General features: G+C 44.0%; 1 protein-coding gene across 2 annotated transcripts in view; it reads right to left on the bottom strand.

The window, feature by feature from the left end:
- The window catches only part of raraa (retinoic acid receptor, alpha a), a 125290-nt gene extending 100192 nt beyond the window's left edge, over positions 1 to 25098 (bottom strand). The window contains exons 1-2 of one of the 2 annotated variants that reach the window (XM_072372951.1): positions 24828 to 25098; positions 9259 to 9328 (exon numbers count right to left, since the gene is read on the bottom strand). The gene's annotated coding sequence lies outside the window, so the exon portion shown is untranslated. The remainder of the gene's footprint in view (positions 1 to 9258; positions 9329 to 24827) is intronic. The other variant, XM_072372953.1, reaches the window with a different exon arrangement.
- Between the last annotated feature and the right edge of the window lie 356 nt (positions 25099 to 25454).

The raw sequence follows: 25454 nt of genomic DNA, 5'->3' as shown, positions 1-25454 counted from the left end.
CAGGTCCTTGCTAGTGCAAGTGGCATGCTCAGTCAAGTAAGACTTTGGATAAGAAAACACACACACACTAGGCAGTCTCCTTCTCGCCTAATGAGACCACGGGGAGAATGGAGCGCAGGAGGCAGGGAGAGGATGAAGACTGGAGAGAGGAGAGAAAGGATGGGAACTAGTAGAAGCAAGGGAGCAAGGAGTGGAACAGCAACACAAGAGGGGAGTATGAAAAAGACAAATACACAGAGAGAGTAAGAGATAGACATCAACTGGCTGGACTTTTGGGGTTTTGGAAAGAAGGTATGGAAGGGAGGAAAGAAGTGATGATTTGGATTGCCGCCATAAAAGCAAGATAAAGACGGGTGGAAGGGTGGGGAGAGAGAGAGATGGATGGTGGAGGTACACCCCTTGGGTTAGCAGTGGGTGGTTATGCAATGTACACAATACAGGGATGCATGGGGGATTAAAGACACGGGGTGCATGCATAACCAAATCTGACTCCAGAGCGCAGCAGGAGAGCGAAATAAGGCAAAAATTACACAAGAACTCGCACGGGGTGGAGGGAGAGAGAAAGTGTGCTCGGTACACACTGTCTTAGTGCAGTGAGACTGCAGGTAATGACAGAAAAAGGGGAAGAAAAAAAAAGAAAGAAAGAAAGCTGACAACAAAGATGAGAAAACACACATGCCACAGCCACTCTTCCTCTGCCTCTGGCTCTACAGTATCACCTGCTCATCCAGGCAGGTGCACAATGTATGGTATAGGCTGAGGTGTAAGTGAGTAAATAACTTGCAGTCCAAAAACAGGATATGACTTGAATGTCCAGTGATAAGAAATAAGGCCAGACAGGCGCAGCTGAGCCTTTGGTTGTGCTTCCAGAGAAAGTGAGGTATGAATTATTAACAAGTGCTCAGTCTAATAAAGTGAAGATGAGCCACTTGCCTCCATGGCAGTCAGAGCTCGTTTGGACTACACTGCTCAGGCCCCACAGCAGGCGACAGAGTCTAGAACTGGCGTGTCACCCACACCACTGCCATGAACAGAGCTCCGTGTGTTCATTTATTTATTCTTTCGGATCCGCTACACATCTCTGCTCCCTCTTTCTACATTAGCGATATCGAAAGTGGGAAAAAAATAAAAATTGAGCTGCCGTTTATTTCAACACTTTAAAAAGAGCCCTTTTTTTAATTTTTTTTCCACACACACACACACGCTTTCCTTTCACCTGATCTTAATACCAGGAGGGAAGCATTAGCGAGTCGTCCGGTTCAATCCACAGTTCAAAAGAAAAAGGAGAAAGGAAACGTTTCTGAGTGCTACTCCACTCCTGGACTCCTACACACCAGCTGGAATCTTTTGGAAAAAGAACCCGCCTACCTGCACTGCAGTTTGCAGTTTGAGTGTTTATCGTGAACAGTCCCAGGTGCATTTTCTCATCAGCCGTCTGTAACCAATCCAGTTTATGTATTTACTGTTTTATCATTCTCGCTGGCATACTAATACATCCCACAAACAGTGTGATAACGTTTCAACTCTACTCTAAATGCCTTCATCAACTTATAGGGTTGAACAATTTTATCTGATCAGACTGCCACCACCTCTGGCGCTCCACGTGACACTGCTAATCCCTCACAGACCCTGAGGAAGGCTTCAGCATCATTCTATGTGAACTGGGAAAGGCAGCAAGCTCGCAGGCACATATTGTCACTGGTTGAAGTGCAATGGATGACTGCAACGGGCCCATCAAGAGAGCTCTATCCTTCCCCTGGGTGCACATTATTTTAAAAAGAGTTGTGTTGTTGCTGTTGGTCAGTGACTCTGCTGACCAGCTACACTCCCTCTGGATCTCTCTGACCGACTCTGAACTAGCATACACTCGTGCCCTGTTAACCCCCCCCCCCCCGCATGCTTCAGGTTAGGCAGCGATGATTAGAATTTTACAATAGAGTCAGCAGAGAAATGTGAGCGAGGTAAGGCCAATTATTAAGTTTAACAGACAAGGATTCCTTATGCAGTGAACAAAAATCGCTGTCCAAGCGGCTAAGCTGGTCACACTTCTTGTTTCCCTGAACCTCTACAGTAGAGGTGGAGAGTGGTGTTAGTATTACCGATAGAGCATGACCACAAAAGCACATTCATGGGAAATATGTCAGGCTAGAAAAAGAAAAAAACAAAACAGAAGCACAGAGGCATTAATGCCAGTTCATCATTTTACATCTCTCCTCATACAGTACATTTAGACCATACTGTGTTTGTAATGGCTCACAGTGCACTGTACACAAAGATATAAATTGAAAGGAGGTAGAATGGTCCAGTGAGTCACTGCCATATAGTATAAGCAAACACATAACTGTTATTAGCCAATATACCTTCTGGATAATAATTCCAGAGAGGACAAGTTTACCTTAGGCAGCAAACACACTCAATTAGACCACGTCAAAGCTGCACAAACATAGAAGTGTGTAGCAATGAAGTTGGTCATGAGTGTCAAGCCCTGCCATTACAAAGACAACTAACAATGCAGTCACAGGAATAAAATGCTCGATTATCATTCAATAAGGCAATTCTCTTCTATAGGACTGTCAGTGGCACGGAGTTCAATCCTGAGGAGCCTGCAGGCAAGCAACCATAATCAAGTGCTAGGATGTCTCATCACTACATGAAAATGACTAAAAATGTGCAATTTCACACTGTGAGAGATAAAACTCAGCCTGAGAAGTAGGAAAATTCCACGCTCGCATGAAAAGACAGAGGTTGGCTTCATGCAACTAGATCGTAGCTGCTCACAAACAGAGAGACGGGCAACGATCTGAACATGCCAACTCATCCTGGCTCCTTCTACCTTCTGCTCTCTAATTCAAAGCACAGGAGGGACCCAAACTGTTGCAGATATAAAATCAGCCACTACCGTCGTGGACTTCTTCTCTTTCTCCTCAGGAGTTTCCAGTGGAAGTCAGAAGCACACGTGTTTTGGTTTACCTCGAGTGGAGCCTGATCTGAGCCCGCGCTGAGAACAGACTGTGGGCTTTGTCTGTGACACCATTAATCAAGTGTCCTTTAACAAAAACAGAAAACCAGATGAGAGACAAAGGGAAGAGACGTGGGGGGTTGGCTCTTATTTAGGTAGAAAAAAAGGCAGAGAGGGTAAAAAAAAGAAGCAAGACGAGCAAAATGGAGAAGGGGGAGCTTGACCCAGATTTGAGCTTTCAATAAATCAAGCAGCAACAATAACAAGCAAAGTTTTCATGTGGCTTGACTGATTAATCAGTAGTCTTTTTTTCCCCTCCTTTTTAAGTGGAAAGCGCAACAGTTTTCTTTTCTTTTTTTTTTTTGTGGTCTTGTGTCTCTTGAAACAGCCGTTGCCGTGCGAGTCTCTTTATGTCGGGGGTTTATGTCTTCATGCTGCAAGGTTTAAGATAAGGAGGCCTGAATCATTCACGATTTAATGAGACTAAGGCCTTCACTTCATGATGCAGTGAGGCGATTTCACTGAAGGTCTCCAGATACATTAACAGAGTACAGGAAGGTTAACAGAAAGGGATGGACGCACACATTCCCACACACAAAGATGTATGAACGCGCTGGCGTACAGAGACAGCGTCCCCCTCTCTAAAAGAACTTAAGCAAGTGCTATTTTACAGACATGCACGCAAAACACACACTCGCCACACAGCGCACCATAGTGACAGCATGTGTAGCAGCCCTCTGAGACTCTTTGCGAGGTGCCGATCGATGGGCATTGAGTGTGGACAAGGAGGCCTCAGAATCGATAGGGGGCCATTACAGAAATGCGCCTACTGGGACATGGGAGAAGGAGTGGGGGTAAAGATACATCTGGGGCCCTTGATGTATCTTCTTTACCTCACTGGTGAGAGGTTTTACTCTACGTGAGTACTGGAACACACATGTTTAAAGCAGAAAGGTGGAGGAGTGTGTGCATTAGGAAGAGCCTGATTGAATATAATGCATCACATAATGTACATCCACGTACTCACAAAAACACACACACACACACACACTCATACACACAAAATTGTACCACAGGAGAATTGTGCTCATTTTGTTTCCTTTTCCTATTTTGAAACTCCTCAGCTTAGACCATAATAGAGCAGATACTTTTTGGCCCTTTAATTCATTTAATGGTCTCTCTATCCTGAGACTTCCTGTCATGCCCTTCTCATAATCACTCTCCACCGCTCTGCTCTTCATATAGACAGCATTAACTGTTCTATAAGCACGCATGTGTACAAATACAGCTGTTACTTCCACACAATGTCTGGCAGTAACACAATCCCTCCACCCGCCCAAAATTTCCCACCTTTTACATGTCCTTGAAGTATCTGCAATTATTTATCATAAGGGTTTGTTTGTGGTCCTGTACATATAAATATCTAAAAAAATGACTTTTGGAAAGGGACTCAGTTGATCATTACTAGTCAAAGGTCTGGACTCGCATAGTTGTATCCACATTTTTGTGGACTGTAAGAGTAGGGAAATTCAAGGAAATAATAAAGCATGTGCCCTGTATCTATACCAGTGTTTCTCAATTCCGGTCCTCATGACCCACTGCCCTGCACGTTTTCGATGTTTCCCTCCTCCACCACACCTGATTCAAATGAATGGCTCCTTATCAGGCCACTGCAGAGCTTGGTGATGAGCTGATCATTTGAATCAGGTGTGGTGAAGGAGGGAAACATTGAAAACGTGCAGGGCAGTGGGTCATGAGGACCGGAATTGAGAAACACTGATCTATACTATCCGGGTTATAGTATTTGAAGATCACTTTGAGCGGGAAACCATTTAAGAGGATCTAGACTACCAAAATAGTTGTAGCAATACCATAAAAAGTAAAAGAAAAAGAAAGAAAAAAACATTCTCCATGGAAAATCCGCCCCTGTCAAAAACACTGTACTTTGTAACTATGCTACGCTAATACAGGTGCTAATCATATGAAAGTACACAATGAGCCAGTCAAGCAGGAGACATAAACCACTGAGGCATTTAATCCTCAGAGTTCGAACTAAAGATGGAGAAGGATCTCCTCCTCCTCCACAAACTCTCTCTTCCCCTCTGTGTCCCACCTCCACAGCACTGCCCAAAAGGATGGTTGAAAATAGAGCATTTGGATGAGGTTATGGAGAAGGAGGACTATTAAAAGTCAGTCAAATGCCTTTACCAGTGCTCATGAAATTACACTTAGGTGCCATGTTGGCTCCTAAAAGTGCCGTCCAAAAAAACCCTTCAGTAGCTGATCTAAAAGAATATGCACAGACTCACACGTACAGACAGACTTAATTTCTGGGCTCAGCATGCGGCCCCTGTTGCTTTGGATGGCCACAGCAGGCTTTAACAACTGCTGCCTGGTCAGCCTATTAGTAGTGGGCCCTCTGCTTCAGCAATCTGGGTTCTCTTTGCCTTTGGACAGGGACCAGGTCAGGCTGCACAATACACCACTGTGTTTGGAGATGGTGGGAGAAGAAGAAAAAGAAAAATGCAGGCATGAGAGCCTGTGCGTGCGCACACACTACAATACAAATAAGACAAGCGTGCAAGAATACATGTTTTGATAGTGCAAATGTTCCACATGTGTGTGTATGTGTGTGTTCTGGCTGCTGGATACACCTCTATTTCTCTATTTCATTTTACACTGCAACAATTCAGCTCCCTTCCACCTCTCCAAAACACAATTACATCATCATTGCTGCAGTTTTTTGCTATCTCAGCACAGCCAACCACTTTGGAACCCCCGGCATCGGTTTCTCTCCCGCAGGAGAGCGCGCATGGTGTTTTTGTATTGCTCAGAGAGGTCAGTGCACCAGGACCAACACTCATCACTGTCAGTCGAAAACAGTAACAGTGAAAAGGCAAATGTGTTGGCCTCTGCGAGTATGATGGCAACAAGGAAAACAGACTGCAGACACAAGAGTGGGCCTGGGCTTCTTCAAAGAGGGCCAGCAGCACCTGTCCCTTTAAGATCTTTTTCTCACAGTCTGTGGGTTCTGAGCTGAGCAGGCTAGCCTGAGTAGGGCTGCGCTTCACTGTGCATGTATGGTAACAAGGGGGGAACCGCGCCGCTCCGCCTGCCAGCCCACCACAGGGAATTTGTTTATGTTTCCTTGCTGCCAAGTTCCTGTCAGGAGGCGCCCCAAAGAGGAACTGCAGACTACTCAGTACTGTGAGCTACACCCTCTTGCCTCGTATGACTGGGGTTTTCTGCATACGGTATCGAGTGGTGCTTTGTAGCCACACTTGAATTCAGGGAGGTCTCCTCATCAGTTTTGGCGCTCATACACTTCAGACCAAAATGTGTTGTTCCAAAGCCAAATTTGAGAGGAACCACTTTTCTTACAGCAAGTTCTAACAGAAAGCTTCATTTACGATCCTTCGCAGATTAACACCAATTTCCTCAAAACACACTACAAAAAAACAGCACAAAGGCGCAGTTTCAATAAAGCAACACTTTTACAAGGGGAACTTTGTTATGCGGTGGATTATGGGCATTGTAAAAACTGAGCACCATCACATTAAACACATAGTAAACAGGACTGGTAAACTCAAGGGCATTATTTCAAGCACTTGTAGGAAGAGTTCAATTTAAATCAAAGAGCAGAGCTTCTCCGAACACACACACACCTGCACACATGCAGGCATTTCCCTAAATGATATCAAAAACATGTCAAATTGCTGCCAGAGAATTACTAACTGCATTCTTTTGCACATTAATACAATGTGTCTTGAGTCAGCCACAGCATACGAGCATCCTTTTTGTCATTGTTAATAAGCCTATTAATCTCTCAGCGGCTGTGGACACCAGAAAATTTGTTACTGGAAAAAAGGCAAAGAGACATTCAGAGTTATGTCTGGGACGTGAGCCGTTCGTCTTGGTGTCAGGCATGTGTGATGTCCCGTAAGTGTATGCGGTGGGAGATGGAGCGATGCGTGCGACTGGAGGAAGGAAGGGTCAGACGAGAACACCCAAAGCGACGTGGGACCATGGACTGTGAGACAAAGGAAGACAGAAAAGAGGAAGAACGAATGATGGATGCGTGTATGAAAACATGTAGGTTGGTATTAGGGTGACGGTGAAACCAAAAAGAGGAAGCAGTTTACGCCAGCTTGAATGACCGTCCAACCATCTCAGTTGATGCGCTGTCAGCGCAGATGCTGGCAGCCACTGTACAGTCAGACACTTCCCACTTACACACACAATATGGTAAACTATACAGTTTTGCAACTGTGCGCACTTAAACTGATTCAGCATCAGCACTCGCAGCACACTTCTGCTATTTTGCCAATAGTGAGGAAGTACAATGCCACACAAGGTCTTGCTATTCAAATTTCTTACAATAAATGAGCTCGGTAGGAAAAAAATAAAAACTGAGCCAGAAGTCATTTACTCAACTGTGACTCTCTAAATTCAGGGGTTTGTGTACAGCTGGCAGATAAACGTGGAAAAGCTCCAGCATGCCACAGTTGAATGTCTGACAATGAAAGAGTACAAAATGCCACTGGAGTGTCAAAGAACTTGGCACACATCCACAAAAAGAAGGCAATTACACTAAAACATGAGAAAATCTAAAATCATCAAGAGTGTACGGGTCTTTCCAGCTATGATCATAGATAATAATTACCAACAAAGCAAAATTACACAGGAACAGCTGGGCATAAACAATACATTTCAACTTCCACTAATTTCCCATGTGTGAAGGAGAGTCAGAAAAATGTGAAACATCGAGAAAAAACAACACAGAAGTCCCACTCTAGACCGAGCAAGAGGCAGCGGGCTCAGCAGTCATCACCGACCTACCGCACCGTGTGAATCATTAAGTGCATGTGTTCCACATCAACTGCTGGGGCTGCCTCCCAACCCACTTATGAGACTGGATCCAAATGATGACGGGAGGGGGGTTAAATACCATTTTACGTGGAGATGAAAACCCCAAGCCTGCTCGCTCAGACAGAGAAAGACACAGAGAGGGAGAGTAATGCACGTAGCCTGTGCCAGTTCACAAAATAAAGCAGCAACGATGAAATGAAGCAGCAAATGGAATAATTACACGATTTCCAAAAAGTGCGGCGTTCCATCCTGAACGGACGACGTGAGTAATGAAAAGAATAGACATGGAAAACCAAACTGAATTTAAAACTGACCTACTTTAATACAGACATTTTTTCCCAGCTTTCTTTCCTAGCTTACAGCAACGAGTTTAAGTCTACAGAAGCCAAGACAAATTAAAAAAAATGTCCAAGCATCTCACATTTGTAAGCAGATAAGGCCAAAATGCCTGCTTTCAGTCAGCCAATCTTGACAAACAGTTGCCAGCAGGGGAATGTCTGCCAGACCACTTGACATCCCCACTTACAAAACATGAACATCTTCTGTGGGTTTGATGTCGGTATCCAATGAAGCAAGTGATTTGTGGAGGGAGTGTGTACTCTTCTGGGTTATGGATGGCATATACATCCAGGTACTCATACCACTCGGTTTACTAATGCTTAGAGTCTCGTATTGGGGCAGATGTTCTTCTGACGGAAGAGATCACCGTTCCACAGTGCCAAAAAGAGACATTAAAAGCTAAACAGGATGGGACAAGACAAGATATGAGGGGACAGGACAGAGTAGGAAAACACAAGTTTCTACATGCAGCTGAACAAACTTGGTGCTTCAACTGGCTGAGGGGAATTTGCCAACTGCTTGCTGTCAGTCTTCATTGCATCAAGATTCTAGTAAAATCACATGAACTCAAATAGAAACTAAATAAGAAGTGGAATAGGTATGCACATTAATAATATGTGTACCTTAATGCTTTCAGGGATGGCACCCATAATGACCAGTGCTGTATCTCTGCTGCCACATGCTGATACAAGGAAGAGAAATCAGAGCCCAAAAAAACAACAACAAAAACAGTTTTCTAAGGTTGAACAGCAGTTTTTGTCCCGTTAACATAACAGACCGAATCTCTCTGCTGCCAGGCTTCATCTCAGATGCAACAGACCCAGGATAAGACTCGATAATATGAGCACAAGACTGCATATCCCTGTGTGGGTGTGAGAGAGTGATTCCACAGGTCTGACAAGCACTGACCTTTTTAAACCAGAGGACATGGCACAGGAAAACAATGACAACAGATTCAATCATGAGCTACACACTTAGCCTTGTGACTATGGTACAATTGTGGCATGTGATAGAGGATGGAACAATACCAAAAGACAAGTGTTGAAAGTCCAATTATCCCGGGCCAAAAGCAACAACAAATTCGGGCTTACCCCAAAAACGTCAATCTCTCAGTCCTTGGCCAAGAAAATCTCCCACTGAATCGATTGCAGCTCCTAACCTCTGAGGAGAGAGAAAGAAACAGAGAGAAAGATATTTGAAACCAACGGCTTTGTGGTCCTTATCCACGTGCTGCAGACTCAGTGACTCCCAAGCCTCTCTGGCACAGACCTGCGTCGCTACATGAAAACTCTTACACTCTTTTTCCCCACTCATACTCTCTGTAATCTCCCCACCCTTTTCCGATAGATTGGACTTTCTCACTTGCTGCATTTGTGCTTCAAACATCATGTGAAAAGCGGAGTGAAACAGTGCTTTTGTGGTGTGTGAATTACCTAGGGCCTAGGCAGGCACAGTAGTGCTTATGGGCACAACTCAATTACAGCAATGTGAATCAGGTGGCGGTCTAGAAATCCCCTCAGCCTGATACACAAATAGGGACACAGAGGCGCCTTCATTGGCAAGACAGAAAAATCTGAAGTGGCGTGTCATCTCTTCATAGCACAGCTCGGCCGACGCTGTAAGGATGAATGGCTGCCACTGACAGTCATCCTGCAACATGAGCTTGAAGCATGTGTGGGAATAATGCCAATTTTTTTTTTTAATTTATCCATGTTGCTACACTATAGGAAATGTTTACCAACAGATCTAGTGGCAGATCCAGATTGAAAGAGTCATGTGGCAACTTAGGACATCTGATAAATGGCAGCTTTGTGCTGTAGAAAGTTTGGAAAGTGTTACGCGGATGGTTTTAACCAAAAACAACTGCACACAGACAACTGCTTACAGCATGGTGGCTTGCACATGCTTAAAGGCACTTTGTTCGATTTCACTGATTCAACAGAAAAGCCAAACTGCATAGTCACAACCAATCCTGTTTGAATAGAAAATTGGTTTGTGTTAAAAGCACTCAAAAGCATTGAGCTGTCCTGTCTTTCGGTTTGTAGACTTGTGGAACAGAGCAAGGTTTTCCAAAGCCAGGCATCTAGAGCAACCAATGACATTTAAGACTGTGTTCAATTTGGGTTTATTTTACTGTCACGATGAGAAACCACGTTTCTTTAACTCGGTTACAGAAAAAGAGCTAGTTGTGGCCGGACAGAGCTTTCCTAATGGCCTCATTGATGGTTGTTCTTTAGAAAAGTCAAGGCGGAAGAAGACACTGCTACAAAAAAATACCCTTCCTCCAGGCATAAGTTGCCTTGGTGCCATTTTACAAGCAGCAAATGAATTTCACACTGATTTGTTATCACAAGTTCCTGAGGACAGTGAAACAAAAGAGGCATCAATATAGGGTTTTAGGATAAATTGTGTATTTTTCTGTGCCACAAATGGTTTAATTTACATATCGCACAATTCCAACTGGTTGCTAAATCCTGATTTGATGAAGAAAAACTTGCGAAACAGACAAAAATGATCTTTCACCAAGTGCTAGAAAGTACCGTTCACATGCAGGGGCCTATATGCTACGCACGTTTATGTAGCCTGTAGAGCAAAGTGGATGGAGCGAGAAAAAAATTAAATTCAAATTCTACTTAGCATCAATTCACAAGAGAAGTCTTCAAAGGGTACTTGACATCTAGAAAAAAACAAGAATAGACTACCAAGAGGCAAAGTCAGCCTCACTGTAGTGATTTCTGTGCAGACTTGAATATTACAAAAATACTGCACCGTCTCATGCAACCAGACACTGCACACTTGTTCTGCTAATGCCACACATTAGCCCTGAAACTATCATTACCTTGAATTGTGAGGTGGTAAGTCCTTCCCATGTACAACACTGCATTCATCCGGAAAGCAATACCTATAGCCTTGCCTACAGCCGAAGTGAAATACGTAGACTTGGCATGAGCTTTGCGTGTGAAGGCTCAAAGTCAAACTGATAATAGACATAGCATTTAGTTGCAAGCTAAATGCCTAATTTATGGTCTTGGTAATGAAATACCATTTATAACCCCAACAGAAAGCACTTTCATGTGGAAGACATCGGCTCTTTGAGTGCGTTTATCCTTTCATTATCTATCCCACCAAACAATAAGCCAGTCAGGTAATTTGCACACAGGCCTTGACTTGGCACTTCCTGTTTTATTACGCACCCTTTCTTCCTGCTTGTGAGTCAGAATGGCATTTGAATGGTGCGTTTTACTAGTCCCCTTGATCAAGAGCAGCTTAAATCCTTGTGTGTGCATTTATATGCACGTGTGTCCAAGCCTGGAGAATATTCTTATGTGAGCGGACAGGAGTAGCCTCAGGTAGTCATGTCTATGTTTTTGCCTGTGGGTGAGAGCAGCTTACTGCTGACATTCAACTTTAACATACATACACAAACAAAAAGATAGAGCTCTTGCTGTTGGACCCATGCCAGACAAGTCTGCCTTATTTTTAAGTGGAAACCACTTTGCTCCACATAGATGGAGGCCTTGATGGCTCAGGAACTCGGTCTCTCCACTGGAGAGCCTAAAAATAATACCGTATGGTCACCCCGTGCCTCAATGCACAGCCGAATATCAGCATCTGGGACTTTGAGTTGCTCTACTGTTGATAGTTTAAAAGGTTTTAAGGGAAGCAAACCAACTCTCAAGTAAAATCATTCATCAGCTCAGGGATAAACTTAATCAGAGTGGCACCATCACCTCTCCACAGACTAAAATATATAAAAATCTGATTTTGGGTATAACCAGCAGTCTGCAAAGAAGTGCTTACTTAGGAATGGCAGCCCTGCAGGGAGAGTCATGAGCTCATATTTAAACAGACACAATGTGTTGTTTTAACTCGCTTGGTTGTATAAAATTCCATCTGTTGCATGCACGCACACACGCATTAAGAAAAGATAAACTCTTCTTAAGGCTCTGACTCTCAGCGGTGGAAAGCCCCTTCAGTGACACACAGATCACATAACCTCTCATGACACTGGAGGACAGAACTCCCAGTGGAAAGATGCAGATTCACACATGCTGGGTGCCGGCCAAGGTTCCAGACTGCCATTGTTCTTCAAAGTCATCCAAAGGAAAACAATGAGGAGGGTCACGCGAGGCCCCCTGTGGAATGGTAAATAACCAGAGAGTCAGATGGAGATTCAGAGACAGAGAAACACAGGAAGTTAGTGAAAGATCGAGAAAGAATAATGTACTGTGGCAGCGCTATATAGAGCGCCAAATGCAAAATACGATCACCAGGGGACAGGTGAATTCCAGGTGAGTTCCATTATTCAGCAACACTTTGACACTGCTCCAAAATGTAGAAAGAAAAACTGATATACATAAATTAAATGTAAATTACCTGATCCCCAGTGAGAGACAACTGCAGTATAATAACTGCAACAGTAATTGTATGTGGTGGAAACGCATTCAATCAACTTGGGGTTTTCTAACAATTTTTTATGTTCTGTAGTAAAATAACAGCTGATTACATCTCAGCGTTGCTCCTGCCAAAAGCCACACATGAGCTGAACAAAATCCAAATAGCATAAGAGGCTTAGACTGCGGAGATCTGTTCATCATTCATTAGTGCTGAGTGACCCTTATGATAAAACCATCTTTGTTGTCATTATTCATGTGACATAAAATGCTAGCCTGTTAATTCGGACTCAGGATGTTGACAATAGGCGGTCTACAAAGGGCTTGAAAGCCACAGTCCTCGCGATTTGCCTTTCAAATGCTAACGAGGGAACCGTTTTGGGTTTACTGGCCTGGTAGGAAATGATTTAGGGCGACACTGGCGCTCTGAGCCTTTATGTTTAGGTTGGCTGAGGGGGCTCATACATCACCCTGATCATTAATCAATTAGCGTCTCCTAGCCACCTGTCGGACACATCAGCATACAAAACATTCTTGCCCCCGGGCAGTTGCTAGATGATGATCATCAGTTGCACTGCTATTAACTTCTAGCTCCTAAACACATCCCGCCCTCTACCTTTTATAGTAAAACCCTGATGAATTACATAATCACACCCAAACACCATCCTCACCATCAAAGGCTCCCATCCAAGAAATGCATATCTGAGTAGAAACTACCATAGAGGGTCTATCTTTAATGGGTCTACCCCTCCCAACTCAATCGAGCAGCAAGTTTTTTTTAAACACGCATTTGCCCTCCGCCATCACAAACAGAAAAGAGCAGGCAGAGAAGTATTGATGCCGGCCTTGAGGGAGAATCAATACACTGACGGCTATTCAAAAGTGCTGAATGCACACCAACGCTGCCTCCTCCATTGTTTTAAATGCACCTGCCTCCAGCAGGGTATTGATAGTTGTTCCGTATTGATGACGTGTCACAGGCGGCAAATACGCATGAGATGGAAAGGTCCAAATTACCGGGGTCGCTGTGACATTATTACAAAAGTGTGATTTTGTTTTTTTGCCAGTTGAACTCACTGCACTGAAACAACTAGATGCTAGACAACTGAAAAACAAAACAACGCACACAAAGTGGCACCTGCACTTACACAGGATCTGAGCTTCTGCACTGGAAAACTGATTGAGGGAGAGAAGAGAGGGAGTTTTGATACATTTTTCATGGTTGGGGTTGTCTCAAAACTCCATCAGGCTCAGTGATCTCATGAAGCCACTTTAGACTCTGTGCGGAAGGAGTAATGGTGACTGAAAAAAATGCCTCAAAGATTTCTGTTTAACGGCTGCCCTCTCGCCAACCACCAGCATTTTTTCCCCCTGGAGATCTGTATGTAAATTTTAACTCTTGTGTGAAACAACTCGACAATCTCTTCTTCACAGCCATGCTTCCTTGACAATGGAAAACTCTCGCCACCCGCCCATCCAACTTCTCGAAAACCCCTTCACATTTTTCACACTTTTTTCTTTGTTATTTGGAACTAATTCTTAAAAGCAGCTGAAGAGATAAGTGGCACTAAAATTAGAGGCTAATCCTCCAACCCTCAGTGTGGGGACATGGAGAAAGTAGATTTGTCAAGCCCTGATTTAGCAGTATTCTTTCATTATAAAAGTAGCACTCTTCACGCAGCTTAGCAGTACGAAATGGCTCAATCAGTCTCATGTGGACCATTTAAGGGGGAAGTAAGGGCCTATCTGTGAACCCAAAAAACTTGGCATCCCGCTAGTGTCATTCTAACGTTGCTTCCATTGTTGCTACCTGAGCTGCCCTCATCAACTCTGAAGGGCTTTCCCTTGAAAATGACATTTGCCATGTACTCTAAAGGCTCCAAACACAAAAGGCGTTTCTCTAAGGGTTGTGGAAAAATCTGGGCCACTGTGCTGGATGTGTAAAGTGTGTAGCACTAGGGTGGGCACGGGAGACTGGAGTGGTTTTTTTTCTGGAGTGTTTTTTCTTTTTCTTTTTTTTTTGCCTGTTAAATCCAGCCAGCTCAGGCAAGGAGCCAGCTACCAACAGTATCAGGTGGATTTTCAAAAGAACAAAAGCTCCTCTTTGATTCCTTACACTGCCAGTGGAAAACAAAATGAACAGAGACCCTGTCACACGTGCATGTGCAAAGCGTGTGTGCATTAAAGCCCCTACTCCTTAAAAATGTTACTAAATTTGTTTTTTTTTCCAGGAGATAATCTCACACTTGCTTCTATTTACTCTTCTCCTCCGTAAGCTCCTGGCTTAAACCTGGCATTGATATAGGCGGCTGAGAACATAGGAAGGAGAGAATATCAGCTTGGGCTAACTGTATCTAATCGTAATTGTGAATGAGGCCAAAAAATATCTGGAAAGATAAGTCTGGAAGAGGAAAACATCTCACAATCAACTGCAAACAAGGAAAGAACATAGCTGTGCTGCCTGGTATCTGTCTGTGGTCAAGCAAAGCTAGAGAGAAAAAAAATATTCCCTGAGCAGAGCAAAGGCTATCCACAGGGTATGGAGTCAGAGGGGAGGAGGTGTGTGATGGTTGACGGGGCTAAAGCTCGACCTTTTGGGGTCAGTAGGTGACAAGTAACATTTATCATACCTACGCAAGCTGCTAAATGAGAAAGGCAGCTTCTCTCTGAAGAAATTCAGCCACATTTTGCTGTCCGGGTCCAAAGAAACACACAGATGCTCCGTGTTTATGACAGAGACAAGTAGTGGAATGCTTAAGTGGAAAAACATGTCATGTTGGCACACAGTAGCAGCAGCGAAACATTACATCATTCTGATCATTTAATGGGCACATATTGGATCAAATCCGATTTTTGAATATCTGCCAATGCCAATAAAAATGACTGGATTCAACGCTTCGGATGGGAAGATCAAAAATAACTTTAATTTGAGCCGGCAACAATGGCTGGGAGATGAAAGAGTTGCGATTGAGCAAGAAGGTTTATCCAGGCTCTGATGGCAGCCACACAAGGTATCTGAACGCTGGGAATCTGCAGAGCTGTAGCTCAGCCACACTGTCACATTGTGGATAGGACAAAGCAGCATCTGAAGACCAGAAAAAAAAAAACACTTACATAGTGAACTGTCCGACAGTAGCTCTTTGAAGGAGCACGGCCAGCTTAGTATTGTTTTGGCGCACTGGACAAGTGGGAGACACTATGAGTGGGTATCCTGGGCCAGAGGCCAGCTGAGATGAAACACACTGTTGTGCATAAAGACAATTACGACATACTCATGTAACACGTATCCATCAAGTGTAGATGACAGTTAATTTCACAAATAAAACAAAGCCTTTTTGTTAACCATTTTATAACTTGTGCATGGGCAGATGGTCTACAATGGGAACTCCACAAACCAAACGCACACTACAGATGGCAACCCGTATCCCACACCTCCAACGCGCAGAAAAACAAATCAACAACAACTTCGAACGGCTTACACAAACTTCAACAAAGGCTGTTAAAGATCTGAAGCATTCCACTGGGTCAAATGAATAAAACCACACATTTGACAAGGATGTGTTAGCATCATCCAGTTTCTGTTAGTTTGTGGAAAAAGTCAATCGTCACAGTAGTGGAAAAACCGTAACAGGGTATCAGATGTTGCACGATGTAAATAGTGAAGGCGGGAATCCGTAAAGAATTTATTGCTTCATAATCTGAAAATATGATGCAATAAAGACCTCATCAAGTCTATGGAAAGGCAAACAGAAACAGTTACTGTTACATTTGATTTACAACTATTAAAATACTCATCACAACAACAGATCTTTAAAATGTGTATGTGCATCACGATTACACTCCCCCTTCCGCAGGATGACACCTGCTTTCACTTTCTCGGTGCATGAACAGATGACCTGCAAAAACACAGCTGGAACAAGACAATATTATGTATGTTCAGTCATCACCACTGTAATCCAGTTGATTAAACTACCAAACATTGAGCGAAACATAATCATTTACTGCAGGAAACCTATTACTGTTGGCAGAGAGAGCGAAGTCAAAAGGCACAGAGGCATCCTATTTACCAGTGCATGGGTGTGACAATGGGCAGAACTCCAAATGCTCTGCACATAGTTCTCTCATCATTTCTCCTGTTGTAGCTCCCACCACAGCCGTCCACATTCACACCTGAACAGCAGCAGTCACTTCTGCGCCGTCACTGACGGTCAGATAGTGAGCGGCTTACCAGAGGAGACGGAAGGAGAGCCGGTGAAGCCATCCTCAATTTATGAAAGTTTAACTTTCTATCTAAATGTCCCAGTAGGGTTTGCCAGTGAACAATCACATGCAATGTTATGGCCCTAGATATGGCAAAACTAAGTGCGATGCAACTATTTGGTCTTGTTCATGTAAACACAATCTGATCGTTGAGGCCATAAGGAAATGCTTTTCTATATGCCTTCAAAGAGAAAAGATTTCTTTAACATCTATGCTCTTGACGTTGAACAATGTAAAGAGTTCTTTCGCGTGTTCTCTGTTGACACAAGAAGTGTCCTTGAGTTCTTTCGCAGTTCCGCAGCCCTTTTCATCCAGAAATCACACTATAACGCAGCGCCTTATTTAGCTGCCTTGGCTCGCCTTTATTCCCTCATGATAAAACAACGGCAGTATGGCATATTCCACCCGGCTGACTCTCCCTTTGACACGGACGTACATTCGGCTCTGCGACTACCTCCGCCGCAGGCTCAAAGGTACAAAAGCAAACCTCCCATAAAACCATAAAAATCTCTATATCTTACACAATGAGCAGCAAGGCACAACACAACAAACGTACGACTGACTTACCTTGAACAGGCCTTAGGACTATAGTTTGCGGTTGTAGGAGGCTTAAACCCGTGTAGGTACATCCCTGGGGGATGTGTAAATTGGGGATTGAGGCCAACAGTGCATTTTTTCTATGGATTAAGTAAAGCTCTATCTCTTTGTGATCCTCTCCATTTATTTGTTATTCATAATCTACTCTATTCACTGGAAAGCATACCTCAACACACAAGGGTTAGGTGATTTGACAAGTGTAAGGGCTACAGGAGATTGACTATCTTTACAGATGTTTTGGGTTTTGTCTTTTAGTTTACCTTCTGTTCCATTTCCTACCACTGAGAACTCAACTTGATAAATAATTAACTTGGTAATAATTAACTACACTACCAACACATTTACATTCAACTCAGTTCTATTCATGTAGCGCTAATAGCAACAAATGTCATCTCAAGGCACTTCAAATACACAGTTCAATTCGAGCCAATTAGAATCCAATTCAATCAATTGTAATAAATCATAATACATGCACAAGGTGAGCTGAGGTTTTTTTCTCAAAATTCTAAAATATCTCAATTTCAACATGTTTTCCACATTCTATTGCTCAGGAAAATACTGTTTTTTGAGATTTGAAAATCATTGAAAATCATTGCAATCTGCTTTTTTTTTTTATTTCATGGTGTCCCACTTCTAGAAAAACAGTGACTGTATTATGGTATATAGAAAATGTTAACATTTAGTTGGATACTCAGCTGTAAATGACATCTGGAATGATAAGTATAGGAGGGCCAGCCTATGTACGACTTGGCCATTAGTAATAAGTTGAGTAGGCAGATTGCTGAGGTGTATAAATGAGGGGTTCGGCAGAAATCACCTTAAACACAGCACAAAATGGTGCAGAGAAATCTCCTGGAACACAGTCAACACATTTCGCACATGCAGGGCCTGGAAACAACACGCTTGGGCTTTCCACCTTCATTTAGATGAAAATGGACCTCCTCGAGAGGAAATAAAGCCATTTTTAACCCCCTTCGCACTACAAGTCGGCATCCAATAATATGCCCAGTCAATGGACTGTGGGTCCATTCAACTGCAGGCGGCCCACAGCACAGCTATAAATAATGCAGGGCAGCTCACATGAAACCCTAATCACCATTGTGCTGTCACCCAGCAGAGAAGATCGCTTGTTTAATTTACTGCGCCGCATCTGTCTCAGTTCTGCCCAATTTAGTTTCACCATTTCAATGGGCAAGCACTTCAGGTATTTATCAATATGCTTTTCACCCATTGTAATGAATCAAAAGAGAATGCAATGTTCATGTATCCACGTCTGTGCGAGTGTGCCAGCGCCTTTTTATGTACAGATGCGTTGCGGGTGATGATGTGTATATGTGTGCCAAAAAGAACAAACAAGAAAACTGCAGCTTGTGAAACAACAATGGTTGGCTGAGAAGAAGCCATCAACGCTCAATAACCAGAGCTCATTATTGGCCATATACAACGTACTTCATTACATTACTACTCCATTAGCATGCAGGCATTTGCATATTCCAGTCACCCCTTTACCGAGGCTGTTGATCATGAATGGCAGCCATATGCCGTCTGTGGCGCCATATTACAGAATTATTACTGCAACACAAAAAAAGCTAAGAAAAATGGAAATTATGCTGACACAAAATTAAGTACGGAACCAATCAAAAAATTTGTCGTTATTGATAGTGTTCCACAGTCTCGCTGAGAGAATGCAGATCGTTTACGACCGCAGTTTATGCTGCCTCGCCAAACAAATATCTGCAAGGCTGAGGCTGAGTTTTCTGGGCAGGGTGCATTTCTCACATACCTTCCTCGCATGCTCTGTACACGCAGTTTATATATGGATAAAATAGCTTTTACATGTACAAAACTCTGAGGATTAATTACTACACCGGTGTATTCATTTCTTCCTTCCCTCTTTTTGAGCAAGTCCAACTTCGTGTCCACTTCTCCAGCTGCAAACATAGAAATCCAGTCAAATAGCAGGCTCTGCGCTATAGTGTTTCAACACGACAATGATTTGGTGCGATGGCTCTTCAGGGTGACGGGCTGCACTGCGATGACAGCCCGTGGAGGCAGAATAAGCAGCTGCAGCTCACAAGCTATGCTGACTTGGTTGGCACAAGCCAAGGCAGCAGAGCTGTAGGATAAAGATGCTCTGTGCTGAGCCACTTCCAGGGAGCCGGTTGCTTGTGCTAGCAGGATCAAGGGCGCTATCATCTTGGTTCAGTTGCTTTATCTCCACTGTGGTGCTCTCTTCACACTGATAAATGTGAACCCAGCAACTTGAGCTAATGCCCAAGCAGCTGCAATCAGAGCAGCTGGCTAATACAGTGTCAAATGCCACGTACGCCCACACAGGAGGGACAAAACAGAGGATTTGTTCCACTGAAATCAGGGCTAAGATGCTTTCGTTAGTGTGATGATTTGAAATTGAACCTGGCCGTTGCTAAGCAGACTCACATGTTTCAGTCCCAATAACTTAGTGAAGACACACACTTGGCTCAGATAAGTACTCGTGTTATCAAGGAGTGCTTAAGGACAGATTGGCTTGTCAGACATTTGTGTAAGTGACACCTGCTATTTGCTCACTGTCTGACTCATGGCAGCAGAGGGTTAACTTGTCAGCTCGGCGGTAGAGTGCGGCTCTAAAAGGAATATTAACAGCATGTCCCTCGGTGCAGACTGAGCAGGAGCAACAAGAATGAGGAGGATGAAGAGAAAAAGGAGAAACCGAGAAAGGAAAAGGAGCAAAAGGGGTGGGTGTACAAATCCAATTTCCAGTGACAGTGTGCGCAGGATCAGTGTTTCGGTGAAAGAACACATCATCTGTCAAAGTTAATGGCAGTGTCACCGGAAAATGAAATAAAGATCATTCATTAAGAAGGTGGGGGTAGGGGTGTGTCACTGGCTCTCCAGGAAAATAAATATATACACGACACGTTATTTGTGCATTTACGAGGTGGCAGTGCAGCCACAATCAAGAGGTGCTCTTTAAGCTACAGTGATCATATCGGAGCAGATGTTTGCAGAGGAATCTGTGGGCTCGAGAACAGAGCTACCACTGAAGATGAAGAAGTCGTCCCGGCTGTCTAGCAGGACGGCTGGCAGGCTAGCCAACAGGCCCAGCCAGCCTGTCTCTCTCTCAGAGCTGTGGATGTACTCAGTGGAAGCAATTGATACCATTGTTTTATGGAGAGGAGGGTGGAGGGGGATTAAGAACCAACAATAGGGCTCTTTCACTGGAAATGTCAGCCGTCACGCCAGGGGACTGTCGGACTGGGCAGAGACACTTTCGTAAAAAGCCAAGGTACAAAACATGTGGAAAATAGTATGAAATTGTGTGACAACTCAGGCAGTGAGAAACTGACATGGGCCAGAACATTTGCATGCAAAATAGTTGGGACTGCAACCTCAAACATGGGACAGCAAGCTGTGGGAAACCTATCAACACAGATCATGTGAGATCATGTCAAATGTAACAAAAAGAAAAAAAAAAACAACACACACATTCAGTTCATTATCGCTCTGTGGTATATTTAAAGATCAGTTTTCTAAAACTGAGGCAACAGGACAAACTGCGCAGATATGATAATGATTTCAAGGTCCAAAACGATCTGTAGCCTTAAACACACTCCAGATCAATAACCAGGATAATGGTTTATTTGGGTCTTTAGCTCAGCCTCATTAGGAAAAAAGAAGACAAATGTGGCCTGATTCTTCAGGCAAATTAACATAGTGAAGAACCTAAAATATCCCAACCAATGATCCATTCTGGGACATTTTATTATGGGAGTGTACAATAGAAAGGCAAAAATTCCTTTCTCTGAGTGCTTTGATAACCCCATTGCCCTTAGACCTCTTTGAAAACCTCACTCCCAACATGTGAGGAGCAAGTTGAAATGAGGTACCCTGCCGCTTTAAGGCTGTGATGAAACCAAGTTTTCTACCACTCTGACCTAATTGCTCTCCCACTCCACTTACGCAAACACTGGGAGCCGTACACTCTGACACGTAAAGATTATTTAATACCATCAAAGCCATAAAAACGAGGAACAAACGCAGGCGCTATGAAAGGGAGACAAAGTTAACCCTCACATGTCGGGCAGCGCAGCGCCAGTTTGGCATGTGGAAAGCAACAGAGAGGGAATCAGTATGCCAAAGCGGGCTTGTCTAACTGCTCCTGGCCAACGTTGAGTGGAGCTCCCACATTTCTACATCACAGCAGCTCCACACCCCCTTTGAAAATAAAAAATAAATTTAAAAAAAAAATCCCACTCGGCTTTGGCTACACTCCCCTGATATCGGCTCCCACCCCTTTTCTCTCCCACTTTTCCCACACTCGCCCCTGTCCCTAAGGCAAAGACTACGTCACTGGGCACCACAGCAAAACCACTGTAATATCCCAATTTATTTCTACTTATTCTGGCAGGCTCTGGGCCTCTTTGATTTGGGTCAAGGCTGGTTTTATTAGTGTAAAACTACACTACGTGGTTCCACCGGGTTCCATGTGTAAAAGTAACCGTTTCTCGTTTAAACATGCCTCTTGCTGGCTATTCCTCAAAATCAAAGCAGCGCGTGAAAATCAAAACAAATTATAACAACACCCCCGCCCTCACGCAGACACACATTTTTCTATTAACGGTGACTGAAACTCCAATTCTGCTGTGTGGTTTTCACTTTAAGCACTTCCTAATCCAAAAAAAAAAAAAAAAACAGAGATGCCAGCAGTAAAAATGTGACAGCGTGTGGGTGGGACTAGGTAGAGGTGTTTATCGTTAAGTAAGAACCAGGTGTCATCTTCGGGGTGAGCTGCCATTGTGAGGCACACGCCTCATCTGTCAGCGCCTGATGAGTTTGTGCCGCACGGCCACAGCCTTCTGAGTCAGCCTGGCTTGTCAACGACGGGGTGGCAGGCTGCTGTGGCAACAGACCACTACAGACCAAACCGCCTGACACACGGAGGACTTTTTCAGAGAAAACTAGCTCCAAATTTAGCTGAGGGCATATCTCGTTTTTGAAAGACTTCCTGTGCGCTTCTAACTTGCCAAATTTACTGAACCCTACTACATCTACTGAGCCAAACGGATGGCATCATCATAAAGAAAGCGGAAGAATAAGACTGAAATATGAAATATGGTCACTCACTTTGCCAGCAAAGGTAATTCTGGTATTATACCGTTACTAGACACAGTAGTCTCATATCCTTCAGATGAATGAAAGGACTATATAATAGGAAGGGCAGACTGAATAGCCCCGTACCCTGCTTGTGATTATCTCCAAATATGAACAAATCTAAAAACAACTCATCACTTCTCATCAATTGTTCCACAGGTGAGGGGTAAAACTGTCACGTGTCAGCATTAAAACTCAAGAGAGCTTGAGCAGGAGCTAATGACTCACAACAACAGAGACAACAGAAAACCTCTCCAGTGTTTTTCACACTTGACTCTGACAATCCGAAAAGGAGAGAGAGGGGCACGTTGAGGGGGTGGCAGGGTGTCAGTGCGAGTGTGCCGCAGCCTCCGCTTTGATGATGGTTTCAGTCTACTAAACGAAACCGTGGCACGCTAGGCCTTAAACTGGCACTATTCACATAAACGAGGACCGACTTCCCGTAGACTACTGGTGCGGCTATTTGACAAAAACACCTTTGTCTTGCAAAAAGGCAGAAAACAGACTTGTTCAAATGAAAGATATAAAAAGAAAAGAAGCAGTTTAATAGGCTATTTCAGTTTAAATTTGTTGCTTGGAAAAGGGAAGCACTGAAACTGTCATTTCGCCAAATCTTATCGCTGTGCTTGATCAAAACGTTATCTTCAGAGTTTCAACATCAGACTTTGCAGATAGCCTCAGAGCTTATCAGGAGATGTGTTTTCAAAGTACGGTGATGGGCACCGCATGACACGAGGTATTATAGCAGATCACAACATCTTGTTTAAGTTATGGCCAGAATCTTTTATCTTATGGGACAATTTTCTGGGCGAGTCCTTTATTTGGCCCAACAAAAACTTTCAAATTATGACGCGGCCACAACATTTAACTGCGAATCACACCCGGAGAGGAGGTGACAGGGTGGGAAAACCCTCAGCCACACCAGATTTCCCACTGAGTGACTCTTTCTCCAATGCGACTTGCTCTGAATGTCACAGGTTGTCAGATAAAAGGTCGGGCATCTACCTCCAGCTTTACACGCATCCCCCCCTCCACAAAGAAAAAAAAACAGCACTTTTTTTCCCTGCTTTGCAGTGAGCAAAGGGAAATTAGGATTAGTCATAAAATCCGTAGTATCAAGACAATAAAAAATAAAAATACTGTGCCAAAGCAAAAGGAGACATCTATGGTGGAAAGTGCTTGTTACAGCTTTAAATGGAGGGTAATGAGCACTGTAATCTGTGGTTTTACGAGACACAACACTTTACAAGATAACACTGCAGGTTTCCACGCTGCAGGGTATGTAACTCAAATGTTGTAACAGTCCTGACATTTAATTAGAGGAGATGCAGACACCTCAAATCGCCACATTATCCTGACAGGGCATAATCAGGGGTGTTAACAAATTGGGGCAGATATCTGCCAATTTGCCCCGAGAACCTCGAGGCTTCGTTTTTGTCTCCTTTCATTTGAGTGTGTGACAGAAGACATAGTGTTTGTCTCGGGTCTTCAAGTTGTCGGATCATGAAAAGAATGCAAGAGGTGGCTGCTGCTGCTACCACCACCACCACCCTCCTCCGAGCTAATCCGTCCACTTACAGCACACCGAGGAGGGTGTATGGTCGGTATTCGTTATGCGCTCGAGGAAAGTTTCCTTCACAAAAGAACATTGGCCGAACATTAGAAATGTACACAACTAGGTAGGACAGTGGCTCCTCTCTGAGAGGGCACAGACGCGCCCGGACACACGCACTACGTGGCTGTAACTCCTCACATCGGCACTTTTCTGACTTGCCCAGCCGGGTGGTTAGTGAGGTGGCTCTGCTAATTGACACGAGGGAACTGTCAGCGCTAAAATACAGTTGTGTGTCCCGGCGTCCTCACAACACACGAGCCAAGAAGCGCTAGCTTCGGATGCTAGCAGCCCGAACAGCTACACGCACGGCGAATCCACGGGCTACAAAGCCCCCTAAAAGAACACAGTTCTACTCTCTTTCAGCGAGTGCAGCCGGATGTTTAAGAGTGCACGGATTACCGGCTTGTCAGCAGTTTCGTCCTTTAGTTATTGAGTGTGTTTCTGACAATGAACAGCGTAAAAAAAAAAAGAAAAAAAGACCTGTCACACCCGTGCTCATTATGACTGTTCCCAAGCGAGACGCATTCAAAACCTTCCAGGTGAAACGGCAACTATTTAATAAAGCACCGGGCTCACCCTCTACAGAACCTGAGACATGCTGTCAAATGTTGACAAGCTGTCAATGACAAGTGTATGGTAATACCTGGGACCTGTTGACTCCTCCTCCCGCTTCTCTCGGACTGCTGGTGGAAGTTCAGTCGGGCAACTGTATTTCTCCACGACGCTGGTCTTTTCAAAGTTTTCTGCCCGCTCTCAGTTCTCCATACAGTGGCTCTCACGGGTGCTGGGGGAAATTACCCGCCGAGGAAACCCTAGAAGTGGCAGCGAGACGCGTTCAGAGAGCAGGCAAGTTTTTGCAGAGCTTTCGCAAAGGCAACCATTGCAATCACGTTCTCTGGCTGTGAAATCCAACCAGCGCTGGCTCCGCCCCTTTCCTTTTATGGAGGCAGGTCCTGAAAAGTAGACGTCCTACACTCTCCAGATGTGCTCCCTGCTCGACTGAGTTAAAGCAAGGCTGCAAGAGGAGTGGACCCTTTGTAATGTTGCATTTTTAATGTTTTAGATGCTTCCCTGATATGCACAAAGCTCCCATTTGCATTTGCACTCAGGCTGCCATGGGAACTCTTTAAGGTGTTGCAAAAGAATACTCTGAGCCTTCAATGTGAGATTATAGTCAGAGATATCGCCAGTCGATCTGTGATTATGCAACTTTGTCGTATTTTTAAACTAATGCAAGCAAACCCCAGGTTGCAACACACAGTTGGACAAG

Source organism: Leuresthes tenuis, unplaced genomic scaffold (genome assembly GCF_036924035.1).
Source record: "Leuresthes tenuis unplaced genomic scaffold, fLeuTen1.0.hap1 SCAF_20, whole genome shotgun sequence".
NCBI classification, from domain to species: domain Eukaryota; kingdom Metazoa; phylum Chordata; class Actinopteri; order Atheriniformes; family Atherinopsidae; genus Leuresthes; species Leuresthes tenuis.
Note: the sequence above shows the minus strand (reverse complement) of the source record. Positions and strands in the feature narration are given on the sequence as shown.